Source organism: Schistocerca nitens, chromosome 3 (assembly GCF_023898315.1).
Source record: "Schistocerca nitens isolate TAMUIC-IGC-003100 chromosome 3, iqSchNite1.1, whole genome shotgun sequence".
NCBI classification, from domain to species: Eukaryota; Metazoa; Arthropoda; class Insecta; order Orthoptera; family Acrididae; genus Schistocerca; species Schistocerca nitens.
Window position 1 is genome coordinate 698,698,529 of NC_064616.1, and position 22,211 is coordinate 698,720,739.

Here is a 22,211-nt window from a genome sequence, read left to right on the forward strand (position 1 = left end):
GTAGGTATAGCGAATGACCGGTGAACGTCATCTGCCAGCGTATGTAGTGCCAACAGTAAAATTTGGAGGCGGTGGTGTTATGGTGTGGTAGTGTTTCTCATGGAGCGGGCTTGCACTCCTTCTTGTTTTGCGTGGCACTATCACAGTACATGCCTACATTGGTGTCTTAAGCACCTTCTTGCTTCCCACTGTTGAAGAGCAATTTGGGGATGGCGATTGCATCTTTCAACACGACCGAGCACCTGTTCATAATGCACGGCCTGTGGCGTAGTGGTTACACAATAACATCCCTGTAATGGACTGGCCTGCACAGTCCTGACCCGAATCATATAGAACACCTTTGGGATGTCTTGGAACGCCGACTTCGTGCCAGGCCTCACCGACCGGCATCGATACCTCTCCTCAGTGCAGCACTCCGTGAAGAATGGGCTGCCATTCCCCAAGAAACCTTCCAGCACCTGATTGGACGTATGCCTGCGCGAGTGGAAGCTGTCATCAAGGCCAAGGTTGGGCTTCTGAATTTTTAATAGCTATCTATATGGGGTCAGGAATCTTTATGGGTCTAGGAGACACTTTCATACGTTTTCAGTCGGATTTAAAAACATGTAATATTCTACGGTCGCAGGTTCGAAACCTGCCTCGGGGATGGATGTGTGTGATGTCCTTCGGTTAGTTAGGTTTAAGTAGTTCTGAGTTCTAGGGGACTGATGAAAGTTAAGTCTCATAGTGCTCAGAGCCATTTGAACCATTTTCTCTCCTCTCCTCTCCCCCCCTCCCCCCCTGCCCCCTCCCCCCCCCCCCCACCACCCACCCCCCTACCCATCTCTCTGCTCGCATGCCGCCTGAGACGCATTGCGATACTATCGGCGCAATACGCCGGCCCTACAGGACAGCCGAGATGTCAGGTGTTACCAACATTGTTCACTCACGCCTACCGAACAGACCGACAATAAAGCGAGTTAATATTGCGTTGTTAATATCGCGTTGTTATCCCGTTCTGAGCTATTTTTAAAATTTCAAGTATCTAGCTCACCAGGAAGATAGTCCAAAATCAACTGCTAAATTTTTCCGGCCCAGAAAGATACAGTGACCTAATAAAAACGTGTTACAGGTAGATGGTGGCGAATCATTTGGAGAATTCTGCGAAAACATAATGCATTCAAGAATGGAGATTACGATATCAGTATTCGATCGATTCTTTAGTATTGCTCGTCATTCTACACGCTTTAGAAAGTAGAATTTATAGAGCATGAAGAAAAAATCCAAAGAGTAACTGCACGTTTCTTAATGGGTTTGTTTAATCAGCGAATTAGCGTCACGAAATGTTAATCGTGCACAACTGACAATGAAGTCGTCGTGGACCATATTGTCAACATTTGGAGAGCAGAAATTCCAGGAACGGTCAAACAAAATATTGCTACCATATATATTTCATGAAGTGACCATGAAGTTAAAATTCCAGAAACGAGAACACATGGCGGCTTACAGGTAGCTGTTCTTCGCCAGCACTTTTCACTACTGGAACAAGAGAGGAGGGCGCTTGTAGTGTTGTTAGATCTGTCCTGCAGGCAATGTAAGGTGGCGTGCTGACTAAAAGTTAAGATGTAGATTAGTGCATTTCTTTGGATATGAGATTTTTTATGACTGTCGTTTGACATTTTGTTCCATTCTTTAGCGTTCTCAAACTTTTTCAGTTAAACTGATTTTCATTATTTGGCTTAAACTGTTACAACTCACGATACAATTCTTCCCAAATAGTTTCGCAGCATTTTACTACCTATTATTTGTTGACATGATAATGCGGTGAACCTGCTTTTCAATTTTCGACGTCTACTTACCTTTTACTTACCTTTTATAGTTAACCACTTGTCTGCAACGCCTGAGCCGAACGCTTTATGCAGAAGAGTGCGGAGAGAAGTTGGGCGGGCACGTTGAAACTCAGTGTTCCGCATAGTGAATGAGCACGAAATATTATATTTCCTCCGTAACAGAGTAATCAGTAATCAAAAATAAAGGTTCTGCTTCAAACACTTTGATAAAAGAACGACTTATCATAAAGTAATTATCCGAATGGGATGGAAATCGATACATGTGATACACATACGCAAAAAACAAATGATTACTATTTCACAAAATTGGATGATTTATTAAAGAGAGAGCTTTACAAATTGAGCAAGTCAGTAGCGCTTTGGTCCACCTCTGGCCCTTACGCAAGCAGACATTCGGCTTGTCACTGATTGACGGAGTGGTTGAATGTCCTCCTCAGGTAGGGTGCGGGCTGTCATATCTTGCTGAAATGTAAGACCAGGATGGTTTGCATTAAGGACAATAATACGTGGAAATAGGACATCAACGTACCGTTGTGCTCTAAGGGCGCCGCGGGCGACACACAAAGGGGTCCTTCTATGAAATGGTACCCCAGACTATCACTCCTGATGATCGGGCAGCATGGCATGCGACAGTCAGGTTGGCATCCCACAGCTGACTTGGGCCTCTCAAGACCCTTCTTCACTTATCATCGGGGCTCAGTTTGAAGCGTAACTCACCAGTGAAGACAGTTCTACTCCAGTCATTGAAATTCCAGGCCGAAGACGTGTTTGCAGACGCCCCAGACAGCAGTGGGATACCAGTCTGACTGTCGTCTGATGTACTGTCCAACAGCCAAGAGTATTGGTCTTGGCACTTCATAGTAGAACCCTTTTGGTTGTCATTCGCGGCACCCATACAGTACAGCGGCACGTCGGCGATATTTTACGCCCCGTTTTGTTGCTGTTCATGCAAAGTCATCTTGAACTTAAATTTCTGCAAGATAACGCCCGTCCTCACACGGCGAGAGTTTCTAGTGCTTGTCTTCGTGCTTGCCAAACCCTATCTTGGTCAGCAAGGTCACCCGATCTCTCCCCAGTTGAGAATGTTTGGAACATCATGGCCAAGGCCCTCCAACCATTTCTGGATTTTGAAAATCTAGCGCTCCAGTTGGACAGTACTTGGCACGATATGCCTCAGGAGGACATACAAAAACTGTCAATGCCAAGCTGAATAACTGCTTGCATAAGAGCCAGAGGTGAATCAAGGCCTTACTGGTTCCTCAGTTTATGAAGCACTTTTTCTTGAAGAAATCATCCATTTTTTGGAAACTGCTTGTAAATGTACATCATAGCTACTGATTTCCGTCGCATTCAGATAATTCCTTCTTAGTGAGTCAAGTAGTTTTTCCCCTTTTCGTGTATTTAGATTGTCATCAAGTAGATTCTACTGTTTCATGTCTACAACTACGGTAAGTGTTGATGGCGTACGTCATAGTTATCGCAAACGTAGGAATAAAATTTTATTTTGGATGATATATGCGATCTGACAGCATATGGTACGGCAGGTGAAACGAAATGGTCTCCTTTCATAACTGGTTGTCACAAATTGCTCCCATATGTTTCCACAAATGCAGCTCTAAACGTAAAACATGGAACAAACCGTAGGATAATACTTGGGAGATTGAACACACAGCGGATGCATATATTATCTCACAGAGGACATTTGTGTACCATCTGTTTAGGACGGCTTAAAGTAGAGGGGGTGTAAAGGATAATTTTATAACGTATTACAGTAGTGTAGTCGAGACAGTTTGATACAGAACAAAAGTGGTCCATCAAGCTGGAAAACCACCTCAAAAACAACCTAAGCTACAATGCGTGCGCGTCACGCCTTATTCTTGCACTTACTAGTTGTAATTTTTTAAGTTTAAGAGCGTGAAATTAAAAATTATAGTTTCGTTTCTCTGGCTTAGGACGAGAATACTATACCTGTAAGGATTAAGTTTATATCGTAGTTTGTGTATAATGTTTACAAAATAATTTTTCCCTTATTACCCTCACAGGAAGTTCAAAACATGAATGTTAACGAAAGGAAATTATCGAATCTGATAGACGAAGCTGGTGGCGTAAGACGGCGAGAGGATATTTAAAAACTCGTGCGGCACGCATGAGCTGTAGCTAAGGTGGCTTTTGTAAGCCAATTTGAGGTTGCTCCTTCTCTTAATGGACCACATGTGTCATCTATCAAATAGTTCATCTAGAGCAGTCCCTACATCACTGGTACTTCCTAACATACCCCGAAGGTATGTTTGTTCGTGTGTCCGCCGGCCGGAATGGCCGAGCGGTTAAAGGCGCTACAGTCTGGAACCGCACGACCGCTACGGTCGCAGGTTCGAATCCTGCCTCGGGCATGGATGTGTGTGATGTCCTTAGGTTAGTTAGGTTTAAGTAGTTCTAAGTTCTAGGGGACTTATGACCACAGCAGTTGAGTCCCATAGTGCTCAGAGCCATTTTTTTTTTGTTCGTGTGTCCAAAGGTTATTGTATGAGAGATAGGGATATACGACCTGCAATGATGGTTCCTCGATAACTAACATCCGACGCTCGGCAGTAATTTGCGCTGTGCCGAAGCGTATGAAGACTTGGAGCAAGGAAAGAAAGAAAGAGAGCAGGCGAGTGACGTGTGCAGGTGTGTGAGGAATGCGGGGGAAAGCGTGTCAGTTGGCCGCACGCCGCACGCAAGGAGCGCCGGCCCCGAAAGCGCCTCCTAATTATGGGAAACCGGCGAGCGGCCGCTCCAAGCCCAGAGCGGCTGGCCGGCTGGCGGCCGTGACGCAACGCGAAGACGGCAGATGGCCCTAACGAGGCCGTCCAGAGCCCACAAAGCAGTGCGTGACACGCACCAAAGCTGCCCGTAACACCGGCGAATATGCTTAGATAACTCTTCGTGTGCCAGACTGAATTATCGCCCACTGCAAGGTCAAACCACGGTAAGAGTCGTTAAAGGGTTCACATTCGGAACTATCCCTTTTACACTGACGGAAAAAAATTACAACGCCAAAAAATTATGAAATTTCGGGAACACATCCGTCTAGGTAACATGTGTAACACTGAAAGATCTCGGGTTAATGTAAGCGCGGTGTAAGCCATTGCAAATGTGAAATACTGGTACATTAATAACCGGCATAACTGCCAGAATGCATGTATTGTGTTGTGCAGGTGCCGGATGTCCGTTTGTGGGTTGGAGCGCCATGTCTGTTGCACTTGGTCCGTCAATAAAGGGATGGTTAATGCAGTTTGTGGATGGCGCTAGAGTTGTTGTCCGATGTCCCATATTCGCTCGATAGACAGATCTGGTTATCGAGCAGGCCAAGGCAACAAGTCGACACTCTGCACAGCGTGTTGAGTTACAACAGCGATATGTGGACGAGCGTTATCTTGTTGGAACGACACCCAGTGGAGTACTGTTAATGAATGGCAGCACAACAGGTCTAGTCAGCAGATACTTACAATCTGCAGTCATTGTGCGTGGGATAACCATGAGAGTGCTCTTGGTGTCATACGGAATCCCACCTCAGACCATTACTCCATGTGTAGGTCCAGTGTGCCCAGCACGCAGAGAGGTTGGTTGCAGGCCCTCAACTGACCGCCTCCTAACCAAAACACTGGCACCGGGGCACAACCAGCTTTCAACGAAAAACATAAGACCTCCACCCTGCCATCCAATGAGCTCTCGCTTGACACCACTGAGTCGCAAATGGCGGTGGTTTGGGGTCAGAAGAATGCACGCTACAGGGCGTCTGGTCCTTGAAGCAACAGATTTGTAGCAGTTCGTTGTGTCGCTGTGTTAACACCTGCTGCCCAAATTGCTACTGCCGTTACAGTACGATGAGTCAGCCATAAGTAGAACACGATTGCCTTCCCTCTCGGTAGTGCCACGTGGCCACCCGGAGCCCGGTCTTCTTGCGACTGTACATTCTCGTGACCACCGCTGCCAACAGTGTCGTCGTCGTCGTCGTCGTCGTCTCCAGTCCTGAGACTGGTTTGATGCAGCTCTCCATGCTACTCTATCCTGTGTTAGCTGCTTCATCTCCCAGTACGTACTGCAGCCTACATCCTTCTGAATCTGCTTAGTGTATTCATCTCTTGGTCTCCCTATACGATTTTTACCCTCCACGCTGCCCTCCAATGCTAAATTTGTGATCCCTTGATGGCTCAAAACATGTCCTACCAACCGATTCCTTCTTCTAGTCAAGTTGTGCCACAAACTCCTCTTCTCCCCAATCCTATTCAATACCTCCTCATTAGTTATGTGAGCTACCCATCTAATCTTCAGCATTATGCTGTAACACCACATTTCAAAAGCTTCTATTCTCTTCTTGTCCAAGCTAGTTATCGTCCATGTTTCACTTCCATACGTGGCTACGCTCCATCAAATACTTTCAGAAACGACTTCCTGACACTTAAATCAATACTCGATGTTAACAAATTTCTCTTCAGAAACGCTTTCCTTTCCATTGCCAGTGTACATTTTATATCCTATCTACTTCGACCATCATCAGTTATTTTGCTCCCTAAATAGCAAAACTCCTTTACTACTTTGTGTCTCATTTCCTAATCTAATTCCCTCAGCATCACCCGACTTAATTCGACTACGTTCCATTATCCTCGTTTTGCTTTTGTTGATGTTCATCTTATATCCTCCTTTCAAGACACTGTCCATTCCGTTCAACTGTTCTTCCAAGTCTTTTGCTGTCTCTGACAGAATTACAATGTCATCGGCGAACCTCAACATTTTTATTTCTTCTCCATGGATTTTAATACCTACTCCGAATTTTTCTTTTGTTTCCTTTACTGCTTGCTCAATATACAGATTGAATAACACCGGTGAGAGGCTACAACCCTGTCTTACTCCCTTCCCAACCACGGCTTCCCTTTCATGTCCCTCGGCTCTTATAACTGCCATCTGATTTCTGTACAAATTGTAAATAGCCTTTCGGTCCCTGTATTTTACCCCTGCCACCTTTAGAATTTGAAAGAGAGTATTCCAGTCAACATTGTAAAAAGCTTTCTCCAAGTCTACAAATGCTAGAAACGTAGGTTTGCCTTTTCTTAATCTAGCTTCTAAGATAAGCCGTAGGGTCAGTATGTATAATATCTTTTTGCAATATCGAAGGAGGAGCATTAAGCTTCTCGTAGACCTATTACACGACCTCATTCAAGCTCAGTGAGATGTAGATGACGGCGTCTGTCGCCTTAAAAGCATTCTTGACTAACATCAACGCACAACGTCCAATATCAAAGGTAACTATTGCTTTCGACCGTTACAACGTCTGTTTAAAGCAAACCAGATTTACATTCTCATAGTGGCGCTATTTGCGCCACTGTTAACTGGCGTGAAATTGGAATACTACTTTCAGATGTAGAAACACGGCTGCAAACTTTAATTTGTCGCACCACTCCTCCTTGGTGTTGATTTTGTTTTTTCAGCCTATGTACTAACAGGCTAAACAGATTAATGGCGCACAGATCCAGTTGCAGGTTGGCTGTCTAATGGTACACGGGGCAACAAAAATTTGATTTTCAATATTTGGTGTAATTATTGACAGAATTTAAAATATAGTTACAATTTTCTGTCAAGAGTTACAATTTTCTGTCAAGAGTTACAATTTTCTGTCAAGAGTTACAATTTTCTGTCAAGAGTTACAATTTTCTGTCAAGAGTTACAATTTTCTGTCAAGAGTTACAATTTTCTGTCAAGAGTTACAATTTTCTGTCAAGAGTTACAATTTTCTGTCAAGAGTTACAATTTTCTGTCAAGAGTTACAATTTTCTGTCAAGAGTTACAATTTTCTGTCAAGAGTTACAATTTTCTGTCAAGAGTTACAATTTTCTGTCAAGAGTTACAATTTTCTGTCAAGAGTTACAATTTTCTGTTAAAAATTTAAAGAAATGAGACAAGTATTAAAGTTCGAAGCTGTTTGTCTTGATGGCGTAACTCACGGTGCATAAATATTCAGACTATATTCAACCAGTATTTCAGAATGAGAGCACTTTGTGACTTGGAACATACTTTACACGCACTTTCAAACGTTTTTTAAACTTCTTTGTTGTTTGCCCTGTCATCACCCGCATTACAATGGGATGTTCGTGGTTTTTGCCTCCACATTTCTTACTTGCAGACGGTAAGTAATATGTGTCCCACGTTTGCGCCCATCCACAAGTTGCCAAGGTTGTTAAGAGAACGCTGCAGAAGTTTCGCTGGGAAACCCATTCACATCCTCCATACAGTCAGATCTCTTCTCATGCGATTTCCATATATTTGAAGCCCTGAAGACACCCATGGCCGTAGATTTGCTTCAGAAGATGAGGTGCACGCCTGGATACAAACATCCTTCCGTAGGCAACTGAAAAAGTTTTTCCATGAAAGCACTGACCGGCTTGGCCTCGCAGTGGGATAAATGTATTAATACACTACTGGCCATTAAAATTGATACACCACGAAGATGACGTGCTACAGACGCGAAATTTAATCGACAGGAAGATGCTGTGATATGCAAATGATTAGCTTTTCAGAGCATTTACACAAGGTTGGTGCCGGTGGCGACACCTACAACGTGCTGACATGAGGAAAGTTTCCAACCGATTTTTCATACACACACAGTAGTTGACCGGCGTTGCCTGGTGAAACGTTGTGATGTCTCGTGTAAGGAGGAGAAATGCGTACCATCACGTTTCCGACTTTCATAAAGGTCGGATTGTAGCCTATCGCGATTGCGGTTCATCGTATCGCGACACTGCTGCTCGCGTTGGTCGAGATGCAATGACTGTTAGCAGAATATGGAATCGGTGGGTTCAGGAGGGTAATACGGAACGCCGTGCTGGATCCAAACGGCCTCGTATTATTAGCAGTCGAGATGACAGGTATCTTATCCGCATGGCTGTAACGGATCGTGCAGCCACGTCTCTATCCCTGAGTCAACAGATAGGGACGTTTGCAAGACAACAACCATCTGCACAAACAGTTCGACGACGTTTGCAGCAGCATGGACTATCAGCTCGGAGACCATGGCTGCGGTTACCCTTGACGCAGCATCACAGACAGGAGCGCCGCAATGGTGTACTCAACGACGAACCTGGGTGCACGAATGGCAAAACGTCGTTTTTTCGGATGAATCCAGGTTCTGTTTACAGCATCATGATGGTCGCATCCGTGTTTGGCAACATCGTGGTGAACGCACATTGGAAGCGTGTATTCGTCATCGCCATACTGGCATATCACCCGGCGTGATGGTATGGGGTGCTATTGGTCACACGTCTGGGTCACCTCTTGTTCGCATTGACGGCACTTCTAACAATGGACGTTACATTTCAAATGTGTTACGACCCGTGGCTCTACCCTTCATTCGTTCCCTGCGAACCCTACATAATGCACGACCGCATGTTGCAGGTCCTGTACGGGCCTTTCTGGATACAGAAAATGTTAGACTGTTGCCCAGGCCAGCACATTCACCTGATATCACCCATTGAATATGTCTGCTCAATGGTGGCCGAGCAACTGGCTCGTCACAATACGCCAGTCACTACTCTTGAACTGTGGTATCGTGTTGAAGCTGCATGCTCAGCTGTACCTGTACACGCCATTGAAGCTCTGTTTGGCTTAATGCCCTGGCCTATCAAGGCCGTTATTACGGCCAGAGGTGGTTGTTCTGGGTACTGATTTCTCAGGATCTATGATCCCAAATTGCGTGAAAATGTAATCACATGTCAGTTCTAGTGTAATACATTTGTCCAATGAATACCCGTTTATCATCTGCATTTCTTCTTGGTGTAGCAATTTTAATGGCCAGTAGTGTAGTTACGATTCTTACTTTTGAAATTATAGTTTCCTTACTTTTCCCATGGCTAGTTTTCCTTTGAGTGGCCTTTATATACATCTTTCCGTCGCCTTATACTTTATTGCAGTGTTGCTGATTCATTTTGCGAAGCTTAAAACAAAAGCAGCTGAGGACTTATATGCTTCGAAATCCATAAATCTTCAGTTATGGGCTCATTGTAGTTTAACCATTTAATTATTTACGTAATCTGAATTTGATCCCTTGCTTGTCTTGACCTGTCGTGCCTGGACGAAGTGAACAAGATGTAGTCATCCCGTACCTTATATTGCTTATTCCATCGACTCATTTATACTCCAGTCTGTTTACCGAATGTGCTCCTGTGCTTACTAGAGTTGCAGCAGTGGATTAACATGGGACTCTCATTCAGAACAGCAGCAGTTCACATAACCATCTGACAATCTAGACCTAGGTTTAGGTGAATATAAAGATTTTTCTCATGATGAGTTTACAGTCTATATATTTTTCCATTCTTCTTAAACAAGACGAAAGCTCAGACTGCAGTGACCCGACGTAACATCAAATTCTTCCTTCCTGTTCCGTTGAATAGGATTTATATGGCTTTATGAAGTGAGTTTAACGTATGTTAATTAATGGGCTGCAATGTGATTTTTAAAGGTTGCAGCTAGCGCGAAATTTTTCACATTCTCGCCCGATATTTCTTAATTCTACTGACAGCCTCACTAAAGGCGCAGTACCTGGCTTCTGTCAGTTGCAGGTAATCGCCATACGCACGCAAGCACGCTTCAACAACCCAGGAGATAGCTCTGTTCTCCAGTATTATGATCCATAGTAGTGTCCGTGTCATACGTAGCAGAAAATTTCTGCCGAAAGGAACGTAATAAAAGTTGCGTTACACATGGAAGATATTAAATAATACTGGTACTGCAGTTCAACGACACGCTTGAAACGTGTTACAATTTCTAGCGGAATCTGCAAGTAGTTAGGTTTCAGCGCCACGCCCAGGCCACAGTGCAAAAAGACTGGAAAGTCCAGGTGTGCTGCTGTAAGAGGGAAACCTTCGTTTCGGTTCGGACTTCACGGCTCGCAGATTCCTATCCTGAACGTCTTTCCCCGTGAATAAACAGCGACTCTAAAGGTATGTCCAGTAGCATAAACCCTTCGACAGGATATTAACACAGCTGAGCTTAGACGTAACTACGCGATGTTTACGTACATTATATTTACTATTTCCAAGGAATTTTATTTCAGCAAACTATTTTAATCTCCAGATTATTTAGGCGAGTATTCACCATTTGGTTTGTCAATAGTTTGTTGGTGTCTTGTGTAGAGGATTTAAATTTTTGTGATATTTCTGACAAGATTCCGCTAAATATTCACACCTACATCTATACGCCGCAAGCCACCTTACGGTGTGAGACAAAGGATAATGGTTGCTTTTTCATGGATATGTTCTATCTGTTAAGGACCTCAGACTGACGAGCAGTACGCAAGTATCGTTCTAACGATTTTTTTCTTCGTGGGTGAACTACACCTTGGGATCCTTCCAATAAATCTACTTGTATCTACCTTCCCTACAATCAGTTTTATGTGACAGTTCCACTTTAGAAACGCTCTAGCAAAAACTGAATTGTCTCTTGTGAGTAAATCTAAGATACCTCGGTTTTAACGAATGCTGTTGTCGCGGGCCAGGCAATTAGTTAATGTAACACTAGGGAGATGATGCCCTTACGTGACGAACCAGTCCGACATTGAATATCTGAGCCGTATCCGAACTCTTAAATTACACTGTACAAAATGTAAATAAAAGTGCTGCTTACGTAATAAGCATAGGAAATAAGTAGTGAGTAGCAACGGAAAGTCGATGGATCTAAAACTGTCATCTCTTCCCTTTCACACCTTCTCAAAGAACCACAAAAGCTTACCATAAATGCGTAGGGCAACTCGTTCCATAACCTGAAATTTGATTGTATCTCTGTGTGTAATGTTTGAGGATCTCATCCCGCTGATCGTTTTTTCACGAAAATGTTTTTAATGCTTTATGACCTATACCCATGAGATGTCCATTCGCTTTTGATAATTTTCTTAAATAACATTGACAGAATTATTTATTATGCGAGAACAAACACCGAATCCATAGGAATAATGTTAGAACATGCTGATACATGAAATTTTTCGCAAAAGTATGTAAAGCCGGCCAGAAATTAACTGATTTGAAACGGAAATTGTGCCGTTTCTAGGGTTTGCACCGGTCAACAAACTTAATGATATTGTTTTCAGTCATCAGAAAGCAGTTCCGTTTTTTGTCGTGTCTCCATTGAACGCTAAGTCGATAATACGTGAAGCTGTAACATTTCACTTTGTTATATTGCTCGAATAACGATGTTCAGCACAAAAAATAGATATAACGTTATCTATCGCAAGAAATTTTGATTTTAATTGAATCAACTGTGGGTTCTTGGTGAAACATTGCAAATTAACTAAACAAAACTGTTTATAGCCTTGTTTAACAATTTATTATTATTGTCATTGCACAACCTAGGTTTCAGATTATAAGCCCATTTTCAAGTACATTACTGATTCCCAAACATAATACATGGATAAAAATAAGGCAAAGATAATCTCAAGTTCTTAGGTATCGATCCATAGCTTACATCAATGAATTATTACACATTCACCAATTATACTACAATGACTGGACTTAAGTTATGCATCAGCTAAGATATTTTTAACTACGATGGACTGGGGTCCAAAGTTTTGCGTCTATCCTGGGCTTTTGATCTCATCTAAAAGAGGTGAATCATTGAATTAGGTTTGCTCGTTTAGTAATAGATGTGGGGATATACATATCTGCTTTTTAACAGTGTTTAGTTAATTTGCAATGTTTCACCAAGAAACCACAGTTGATTCAATTAAAATGATTTTGAATGTAAGCCAAGCAACGTTAACTGTGCTGTATAGACGATTCCTAATCAAGAAAGCGAAAGCATGTCAACATATTTGCCGAAAATACAAAACACCACCAAATTATGCTACCAGCAAGATCAAGGAAACCTCAGCTTCAGCAAGACACGTGAAGAATGCAGCAGAAAAACTATGGATTAAACAAGAAATGTCGAATTGGTAGAGTGTTCATGATAATGTATGCACCTGAAATTAGTACATATGCAGCTTACTCACTTGCTTCATCCATGTGAATTTATATAGTTTGACAACACTGTTAGGGAAACAGTTTTACATTTAAAATACGTTTCAGTGTCAAAAGTAGTAGTTAGAATAGTTATCATTGAAGGAGAGAACCATAACCCCAAAAATGCCGAGCCACTTTGTAGACAGAATTGTTAATTTATCAACATTAACTCTTTCTGAACCAGAAGAAAAGCTATTATCAAAAGGCTACAAATACGCTCCAGACATAACAAAACCTTAAGTGTTAGACTATCTATGGGTAGATCTGGAACTAGGCCTACAGAAAGATATGGTAACAAAAACGCAGTGTGTGGAAGAAATCAAGCAGGCACAGAAACAAGAAGAAGCAAAATATCTGAAGAACAAAGAACCATGCCACAACACCTAGGCACGTCAGTCCACAACAGCTCCCGAGCCGGCACAGTGCGACAGCATACTTCGTAGCTATGGGACGGCCATAGACTTGTCAACAACTTCAATGTAAGACGAGGACCCACAGTCCAATATACTTTTAATTCTGTTTTACTCTATGGACTTCCCAACTATTTGTGATGGTATTTTGTCTTTTTAGTCCGTTTAATTTCATGACGTAGACTTTACAACCTGATGATGATAGCATTGTCTCTTGAAACGCGTTGTTAAAATATATGTATAAGAATCGCGGTTGAATGCTAACAGTGATAACCAGTATAACGACAACTGCTACCTCGACTCCATAATGGATTATATTAAAACGATTTCTTAGTTATGAAGGAACTTAAAACTAGGACTGAAAACAGTAATGTGATTGTGACTAGGGCAGATAAATGAGGGACTGTGGTGCTGTTAAATAAAACAGATTATACAAGCAAAGTGGAGGATTTTGTTCCAATCTGTGCAGCTAAGAAAACTAGAAAGAGACCAGACAGCTTGTTACGGTCATCAGGCTAAGCAGGTAGTAAATAAGTGCTCCAATATCTTTCCTGAATATGCCTGTAAGAGCAGGCTGCAAATGGACCCCACAGCTGTATGGTTTACCGAAGCTACACAAGCCAGAAGTGCCAATCTGTCCAGTGGTATCGGCAAAACATGCTCCAGTACGCAAGATTTCCAGGAGAATCAACACCATCTTGAAGAAGAAGCTGAACTTCAAAGGGAAATATAGCTTTAAGAACAGTTTTCATTTAGTTAACAGATGTTAAGGTTCCAACAAATGCAAAATTAGTCTCTCTTGATGTGCATAGCTTGTCCACATGTATTCCAGTGCAAGGCTGTATAGATATTCTCACATTCGTTGTATTCGCACAACATAAATCTAGAAGAGGAGCTGAGCATTGTCAGCACAATGGAATGTTGTTTAAATCAAAAGTATTTCTGCTTTCGAGTGAGCTATTATCAGCAAACAGATGGTCTGGCAATTGGGTCACCTTTATCCCCTTTACTAGCAGAAATGTTCGTGGACAAGTGGGGGACTGATTTTCTGAAGAGTGAACCACTGGCAAAACATGTTGTGTATTGGTAGAGATATGTAGAGGATATTCTTTGTATGCGTAAAGGTTCCAACAGACAACTCTATAAATTTGTGGAAAATATGAACCAGTGGCACACTAACATAAAGGTCAGCATGGAGTTAGGAGGTCCAACATAAATTTCCTGGGCATTAGTTTACACATAGAAGATGGTAACAGTAAATTTAAAATTTAACGAAAAGATTCCTTCACGGACACCTTCTTTCCGGCTTCCTCCCAACATCCTAAACATGCAGCATTCCATAGCATGATCCACCGTCTCCTTTCTATCCCTATGTCCCAAGAAGACTTTGACCAGGAACTTAACACAATAAAATATAGCCATAAATAATGAATCTGACCCCAATACCACTGATAAAATTTTAAGTAAAAAGATGAAGCAAGCTCCCTAATGTCCCCAATTGAAAAACACAGATCAGAAAATAAATGGTGCAGATTCCCTTTTACAGGGAAAACATCAAATAGCATAAGCAACATCTTGAAGGCAAAGGGTTTCTCTGTGTTTTTCTGTTCCCCTCAGACAATAGGTGGTTCCTGTTCAATGAAAAAGACAAACAACCAGCTATCACAAAATTTGGGGTTTATAAAATCACATGCCGGGTGTGTCAGTCTGGCTACATTGGACAGACGGGGAGGTCAATATGTACCAGGTTTAAGGAACATCACAGAAGCTGGAGATTGAGGAAGCCTGGTTCAGCCTTTGCACAACATTGCCTGAACGATAATCACTAATACATACTAGATGTAAAAGTCCTACACACACAGGGAAAGGAGCCCAAACTCGATCAAATAAAAATTTTAGAAATTAAGAAGCAGATTTGTATATCTCCATGCATATTATCAAACGAGCAGACCGAATTCAATCATTCACATCTTTTAGATGAGATCAAAACCCCAGGATAGAAGCAAAGCTTTGGACCCCAGTCCATTGTAGTTAAAAATATCTTAGCTGATGCATAACTTTAGTCCGGTCATGGTAGTATAATTGGTGAATGTGTAATAATTGAGGTAATATGTTTAAAAAATGGTCATTGATGTAAGTGTACATTAAGCTATGGATTGATACCTAAGAACGTGATTGCCTTTGCCTTGTCATCATGTTCATCTATGTATTATCATGTTTGGGAATCAGTAATGTACTTGAAAATGAGCTTATAACCCGAAACCTAGGTTGTGCAGTAACAAAAATTGCTAAACAAGGCTAAAAAGTTTTAGTTAATTTTGCTTGAACTTAGCTGAGTAAATGCTGTTATCAAATCTCAAATGACCTTTCTTCAGATTATTTGACATACGGTTTGTAAAAGGCGACTTACCTCAGATTCGTGTACCATATACGCCATTTTTTACACCTTGGCCCTATCCGTGTTTGCTGACGCTTTCCTTTTACGCAGTAGCTGCACCTACAACTACTATAAATTCACAGGAAACATTCCGCGGGGAAACCGCAAGGTTTCAGCTGTCGGGCTGCGAGAATGATGCTACGTTTCGCTAATTATGACAGCTAGTTTTTCTAATTGCAGTGCTATAATTAAGAATTCCTTTAATTTTGTAGCCTGCAGGAGGTGAAAGTTCGTTCGCGTGTTGGTGTCGAATTTATCTATGGGAAAGCGGACGTAAACGTACCGTTTAGCGGCAAACTCAGTTCCGTTACTGGATGTGCGTAAGCCATGGTGTGTGTGTGTGTGTGTGTGTGTGTGTGTGTGTGTGTGTGTGTGTGAGAGAGAGAGAGGGGGGGGGGGGGGAGAGAGAAAGAGAGAGAGAGAGAGAGAGAGAGAGACTGCCGTGGAGGAAAGTGTCATTAGTGGTGAGTGTTAGTAGATTTGCGGTGCGTCGTTAGGCGTTGAAATTGGGAGCAGTAGAAAGCTGAGGTGCGCCGGGTGCGACTTTTTGTGTGGCGAGACGTGTACGAAAGACGCGGCTGACCTTCACCTTCAGTCGCGCGGCCAGCCAGAAGCCATTCAACGCCGCCGCCGCCGCCGCCGCCGCCGCCGCCGCCAGACGCAAGCGGTCGCGAGCGTCCTCGCCGGAATTCCCGCCTCCTTTGCTCGCGTCTACATACTGCGCTCGCCAAACTTTGATCGCTAGTTCTCAAATGTTGCGTATAGGCAGCTACAGTATAATCCATCGAGTCAAAGATAAACACGTTTATCGTGATGAAGGAAACACCTTAAGGAACGCTATCAATACGACATTGAATCATCTTCAAACTATTATTTCTCTAGAAATAGTAAATTTCTTCCAAAACTATTTTGCCTTTGTCATGCGGTGTAGTGCTTGCTTCCGTTACCTCTTACGGAGGACGATATCCGCAAAGAATTCATTTACATTTACATGATTATTCTGCAGTTCAGCCGTAAGTGCCAGGCTAAGGGTTCATCGAACTATGACTATTTCTCTACCGCTCCACTCTCGAGTAGGTGGGAGAAACGAACACTTAATTCTTTCCGTGCGACGAGCTCTGATCTCCCTTATTTCTTCCTGTGTAGGTGGGTGTCTACAAAAGTCTCACACCCGGAGGAGAAAGTTTGTGACTGAAATTTCGTGAAAAGATGTCACCGCAACAAAATATCTTTTCTATTATGGCTACCCTAACTCGCGTGTCATATCCATGGCAGTCTGTCCTTTATCACGAACGTAAAAAAAAGCTGGCCTTCTTTGAACTTTTTCGATGACCTCCGTCATTCCTATCTGGTAAGGATCCAGTACCGAATACCAATACTCTAGCAAAGGACGAACAAGTCTAGTTCGGTAGTATCTTCAGTGGATGTGTTGCGTCTTTCAAGTGTTATGCCAATAAAACAGTCTGTGGTTCTGTTTGCCCACATTTTGAGAGATCATTCCCGTTTAAGCTGTTCTTAACTAATCCCTAAGTATTTAGTTAAATTGATAGCCTTTAGATTTGTATGATTTGTAGTATAAACGAGGTTTAAGATTACTTTTAGTATTCATATGGATGACCTCAAACTTCTCGTTACTTAGGGTCAATTCCCACTTTTCGTACCATACAAATGTCTAGATCATTTTGCAATTTGTCTCCTGATTTTTTACTAGAAGTTAAATGACAGCGTCGTGTGCAAATAGTCTAAGGGGGCTGGTGAGAATTTCATCAAACTGATTTATACAGATTAGGAGGAGCAGACGGCTTTTAATACTTCCTTGGAGGACCCAAGAGATCACTTCTGCTTAACTAAACGACGTTTCGTATATTACCACGAACTGTGACCTTTGACAAAAAATCTCGAATTCAGTCGCACAACTCAGGCGATACTCCACATGTACGCAATTCGATTAGAAGTATTTTGTGAGGAACGATGTCAAAAGCCTTCTGGAAATCTATAAATTCGGAATCAGTTTGCGATCCCCTGTAGATAGGTCAGATTACTTAATATGAGGTAATAATTTTGTTGTGAAACAGCAAAGGAAGGCATTGGACTGTACCACATCGCTGCTACTAGTAAACATATGGCCATACAAATTCTTATCAAGTAAGTGATTGGCTCGAGAAATATTTGACTAACAGAATGTTACGGCGTCAAGTCAGCGCCGACACGCCAGTCGGGAAGGACACGGAAGAAAGAAGGCTGAGAGTAGTCAGCCAATTGCACGCTCACCGACCTCCCTTCCAGGACGACAACGCGACAGTAGCGGCCCCTAGGTGAAGAGGACATAGGCGCAGCGCCCGACTGGTGGCAACCCACTTAGATAGCAGCGTCGACGTTAGTCACTTCGTTAGGAATCTCTACGTAGCACAGACATGTCTATTCTGAAGAAGACAGATTTTTATGTCGCCCTTTGCTTGCGACACAATTCAAAGTTAAGTATTGTATTTGTCTACTTGTAATAAAACTCATACGAGTTGTTTGTCTAGCGAACCGAGTATGCAGGATTCCTAGACACAACACAGAACTCGTTATTTTTTATTGGAGGGTGAACGTTCCACAGAAATGAAATTATAATCCGGTGTGCCCCAAAGAAGCATAGTATGCCTTATGTTCTCAATATACTTCGCAAACACGCACACATCCAGCAGGGGACCGTTGTGGTTGTCTCGGTATGTTCTCAATGTACATCAACAATTTTTCAGTTAGGATCAGCAGTACTAACAGATTCTGCGCTGACGATCCTAATAAACTAGAACCTAGCTCAATCAGCGACCAGCAACCTCCCATTGGGGTTGGGATGCGGATGATAGTGCTGATCCCTACAGATAGGTGGGGACATGGGGAGAGATCAACAGAGAGAGAGAGAGAGAGAGAGAGAGAGAGAGAGAGAGAGAGAGAGAGAGAGAGAGAGAGGGGGGGGGGGAGGAGAATATGGCAGAAACAGAGAGAGGGTTGGACAGAGGGGGGAGGAGGAGGAGGTGAACCAATAGAAAACCAGAATAAATATCTGGAAAATGTTAGGTGTCTCAGCTAGTCTACATATAAAAATGTATGGTATGTTTCTCTTCCACACCTCCTGAACCTGTGGCTCGATTTCAACCAAACTTTGTACACCATCACTTATTGTCTGGAAGCAGTAGTTAGGATATGAACCACCTACCTTCCATTTGGGAGGGGATGACAAAGATGAACAGATAGAGGAGGAGCAGCAGGAGGTGTAGGAGGTAGGTGGAACATTGGGAGAACAGGTTGTGGAGGTAGTTGGGAGAGATGCGAGGAGAAAGGTGGAAGACAGAAAGAAATGACGGGAGGTAGATTAGGAGAAAGACCAGACATGTATGTGAAATGTGACATAGGCGTTCCGAGGAGGAAATCAGCTGTGACCTCGATAAAACTAAACCTATATTAACCTTAAGTGACTTAGGGAAGCCATAAGAAACACCAATCGGAATAGAGCGATGGGGATTTCAACTGACAATTTCTACAGTTCTTAAATAAAAGAAAATACATTCTGAAAGCCTGTCAAACTGCAGGAAAATACTGGAATTATTCTTTTGTAGTTTCGTAACCGCTAGCGAGTATGCGATGATAACAAAACGTCTAGTGATTTATGCGTCTAGGGAAAAACTTGCACCAATGAATGTCAGCGTTTCTCCTCTTCTAAAACCTGTTTCAAAAGAAGCACTAAACATAAACTTGTCTGGGTAACCTAAAGTACCCTTCTCAACTTTACTATTAAGAATACTCCGGCTAGAAGGGATTCTTTACTCTATAATTGTCTTAACCCGTAATCGGGTTTTTGTGGGGGAGGAGTGGGAGATCCGATGTGTGGGGGCGCTCTTGCCACAACTGAGCCCTGGAAGACACCTAGCCATAAGTTGTGGAAATCCTCTGACTTAAGTGACCGTGACATTGTGGCCCAATGTCTGGCAGCGAGCATCTCCGCAATGGTGAAGCTGGCCGGCTGTTTGCGTGCTGCTGTCGTGAGCATCTATGGAAAACGGTTGAAGAATGCTGACACCACGATTAGGCGCAGCAGGCGACAAAAAGTTAGACGTCCATACCTCATCAGAGAACACAGGGACCGGAGGCTTTCCCAATCCCTACAACAGGACAGCCGGCGATCTGTGGCAGATCTGACGACAGAGTACAGTGCTGGCACAAGCACGAGTGTTTCGGAGGACACCGTTCAGCTCAGTGTTGAAAATGGTCTTCCGCAGCAGAGGAACCCTACGTGTTGCCATATTGACCATACGACGTCAGTTAGGATTCCAGTGGGCACGAGATATTGGAGATTGGACTGTGGATCAGTGGAATAGTCGCATGGTAGGATGAATCTCGTTTACGATTAAACCAGGTCGATGGTCGCGTCCATAGATACGCCGTCATCCAGCGAACAGCCTCTCGAAACGTGCAGCGCGCCACGGACGCAGGCCGGTGGAGGACCATGTGTAACCCTTTATGCTTGATAGCTCCTTAAACAGCGATAACATCTTCCAGCAGGATAACTGTCCATGTCACAAGGCCAGAATCTTGCAACAATGGTTTGAGGCGCATGGTAGTTAACTCACGCTTATGTCTTGACCATCAAACTCAGCTTATCTGAATCCGACGAAACCCAACTGTTACGCTATTGGGCGTCAGCTCCACGCTCACAAACCAACCCCCGGTAAATCACAGGAAGTGTACGACCTGTGCGTAAGCATCTGGTGCAACAAACCTCTGGAAACCTATCAAGTACTTGTCGAATCCATGGCACGCGGAATCACTGTCGGATTGCGTTCCAGAAGTGAACTAATACGCTTTTAAGTAGGTGGTCATAATGTTTTGGCTCATCAGCGTAATAGAGGTTGTCAGGCGACATAGTGGTTTTGTGTGAGATACTGATACAAAGCTGTTTATAAAAATTTAACTGGATCTGCATAGAAAAAAAAGCACTCCGTCTTCAGGCCACGAGTGGCCTACCGGGACCATCCGACCGCCGTGTCATCCTCGGTGGAGGATGCAGCTAGGAGAGACGTGGGGTCAGCACACCGCTCTCCCGGTCGTAAGATGGCATTCTTGACCGAAGCCGCTACTATTCGGTCGAGTAGCTCCTCAACTGGCACCACGAGGCTGAGTGCACCCCAAAAAATGGCAACAGCGCATGGCGGCCCGGATGGTCACCCATCCAAGTGCCGACCACGCCCAATAGCGCTTAACTTCGGTGATCTCACGGGAACCGGTGTATCCACGGCGGCAAGGCCGTTGCCTGTCTGCATAGAAGCTAGACGTTAAAATGGTTCAAATGGCTCTGAGCACTATGGGTCTTACCTGAGGCCATCAGTCCCCTAGAACTTAGAACTACTTAAACATAACTGACCTAAGGATATCACACATCCATGCCCGAGGCAGGATTGGAACCTGCGACCGTAGCGGTCGCACGGTTCCAGACTGAAGTGCCTAGAACCGCTCGACCACACCGGCCAGCAACTAGACGTTAGACCAGAGGTTTCCAACCTTTCTTAAACCATTGCCCCTGTGTGTAATCAGATGTTAGTACCTCTACACCTGTCCCGTCCCCTACCACCATCAACACTGGCCACTGTCAACTAACTAAATTCCAGAATTAAGAACAACTTTGAAGATTTTAATTTTTAACATGACGAAACATCACGATATTAGTTTTGTAGATCTTTTATTAAACCATGAATTGATGAGTCAGACAGTTAGTACCGCTTATATCTATCCCACCCTGCACCCTAATTTAAAACCAACCAAATTGATGATGATGATGATGATGATGATGATGATGATGATGATGATGATGATGATGATGCAGCGAAGACTCTACAAAAAAAATGGTTCAAATGGCTCTGAGCACTATGGGACTCAACTTCTGAGGTCGTTAGTCCCCTAGAACTTAGAACTATTTAAACCTAACTAACCTAAGGACATTACACACATCCATGCCCGAGGCAGGATTCGAACCTGCGACCGTAGCAGTCGCGCGGTTCCGGACTGAGCGCCTAGAACCGCTAGACCACCGCGGCCGGCGTAGACTCTACAGCAGTGTTACGCCCATTACACAGCTACTATTATGCGGTGCTGTCAATTAGTTCTTTACTGTTACGAAATAAATAATGAAGCAATATCTACCCTATTGTGGAAACTGTGTAAAACTTGGAGAATACGTTTTCGTAAGATATTAAAGCATATGTGATGTATGTCTCAATATTACTGCCACTCATGCATGGAACAAAGCATGTGTGTAGGGGGAGGACTATGTGAGGAAGAGCTTTCTCACACATTAGTTTCACATACTGTAACTGCCTCCCAATGGTTGTCACATACTAATGCTGGTATTTGAAAAAAAGGGGAATGTAATTATTGGTAACTCTTGAAATCAATATTACAGTCTTATGAAGCAATAAAAATAGTAACGATCTTTTAAAAATAATTTCGCTTCATGAGTGAAATACAGCTGAAT

General features: G+C 43.2%; 1 protein-coding gene and 1 pseudogene across 2 annotated transcripts in view; one reads left to right on the top strand and one right to left on the bottom strand.

The window, feature by feature from the left end:
* LOC126248670 (neurofilament heavy polypeptide-like) overlaps positions 1-22,211 on the top strand; it is a 423,975-nt gene that overhangs the window by 233,996 nt on the left and 167,768 nt on the right. The window lies entirely within an intron of this gene.
* Positions 20,877-20,994, bottom strand: LOC126250302 (5S ribosomal RNA; annotated as a pseudogene).